The sequence below is a fragment of the Octodon degus genome, unplaced genomic scaffold (assembly GCF_000260255.1).
Source record: "Octodon degus isolate 3935 unplaced genomic scaffold, OctDeg1.0 scaffold00086, whole genome shotgun sequence".
NCBI lineage: Eukaryota > Metazoa > Chordata > Mammalia > Rodentia > Octodontidae > Octodon > Octodon degus.
In genome coordinates, this window is record NW_004524662.1 from 8,382,966 (window position 1) to 8,384,949 (window position 1,984).

The 1,984-nt window shown below is 39.6% G+C and overlaps 1 pseudogene; it reads left to right on the forward strand.

Annotated features, from left to right (window-relative positions):
• The first annotated feature begins 657 nt into the window (after positions 1–657).
• Positions 658–1,120, forward strand: LOC101568183 (annotated as a pseudogene).
• Positions 1,121–1,984: the final 864 nt, after the last annotated feature.

Here is a 1,984-nt window from a genome sequence, read left to right on the forward strand (position 1 = left end):
CACGCCTGTAATCCCAGAGTTTGAAGACTGAAAACAGGAGGATCACTAGGAGTCTGATCTAAGTAGTGAGACCCTGTACACCCTGTATTAAATACATAAAAATAAATAAATAAAATAGACAAAGAGGGGCTGGGGTGGGGGACAGCTTGGGGATCTATGTGCCTGCCTGGCAAGTGAAAGTCCCAGATTCAGTTCCGTGTAGCTCATGCCATGCAGTCCGTGGAAACGACACTGCCTGTGCACTCCTGCAGTCCCAGGAGGATCAAGAGTCCGAGCCCATAGCAAGACCCTGTACTAAACAAATACCTTTTTTTTTTTTTTTTTTTCAAATGACTGTTTTTATTTTCGTTTCTTTGATTACTCAGGAATTTATGCCTTTTCACATGCTTTTGGCCCCTTGTATTCTTGCTGTGGTCTGCTTATGGACTGTGTCCATTTTTCTCTGAGAATTTTAGTATTTTGTTCTTTAAATGGTAGAATAATTGGATATAGAATGTCTTCTAATTCATTAAGATTATCATGTGGCTTTTATGTTGTCTTCAGCTCTTGCTGGCTACTGTGTCTCTCTGGGGGTTCAACAAATACCTTTTTAAAACATTTTTCATCTTTTATTTTTGAGGCAATGCATTCTGGGAAAGCAGCAGCACCAGATCCAAGATGGCAGCCAGCAGGAGGCTGACGAAGGAGCTTGAAGACATCCACAAACATGGAATGAAAAGCTTCCATAACATCCAGGTTGATGAAGCTAATTTATTGACGTGGCAAGGGCTTATTGTTCCTGACAACCCTCCATATGATAAGGGGGCCTTTAGAATTGAAATCAACTTTCCAGCAGATTATCCATTCAAACCACCAAAGATCACATTTAAAGCAAAGATCTATCACCCAAACATTGAGGAAAAAGTGCAAGCTTGCCTGCCGGTAATTAGTCCTGAGATCTGGAAGCCAGCGACCAAGACCGACCAAGCAATCCCGTCCCTTATAGCACTGGTGAATGACCCCCAGCTTGAGCACCTGCTTCGGGCTGACCTAGCTGAAGAATACTCTGAGGACAATAAAAAACTTGTAAGAATGAGAAGAGTTTACAAAGAAATATGGGGGAAAGCAACCTGTGGACTAAAATCTGCCACAAATGATTCCAGCAAGGGTGAGCAGAGACCCCGCGCAAGGTATGCAGATGTCCCACAAAGCAGGACTCTGTGGAAAACTGACACGTGCCACCACCTGGCGTTCACTTGTGGCAGTTACTAACTTTCTACAGTTGTCCTTATCAAAAATGATCTAGTAACCTGTAAAGAAAGGATTAAAAATTTCAGAAATTCTAAAAAAAAAAAAAATCTTTCATTTTTTAATCTTTTATTTTATTTATTTATTGAACCCGGGTCCTTGCACTTGCCAGTCAGGTGCTTAGACCACCCAGCTATCTCCCCAGCCCCTAAATAATTTTTTTAATTTTAAATAAAATAAAATAGACAAAGCAACACTAATTCTCAATTATAGCTGGTTGGAATGTCAAATAACACAGTCAATTTGGAAGGAAGATGGCCTAGCAGTTTCTTACAAAAATAAATATCCTCATACTATATAATGCAGCAACTGGACTCATACATACAAACAAAAACCTATTTTTTAGAATCACTCATAATTGATAAAATGTAGGATGAACCAAGATATGCAATACATAAGTAAATAAATGTGGTGCTTCTATACAATGAGAAGAAAAAATAAGCTCTCACGCCATGAAAAAACACTGAGAAACCATAGTGCATCAGTATTTAAGTGAAAGAAGCCAACTGGAAAAGTCTCCATACTGTAAGATTCCAAACACTGCCATTCTAAAAAGAGCCAAACTATGAGGATAATAAAAAGATCTGTGAATGCCAGTGCTTTGGGGCAACAGGAGGGTGGAAGAGATAAACAAGAGAAACACAGGAAATTTGGGGTCACTAAAAGTACCCTGGACAATACTAGAATGATGAGCACA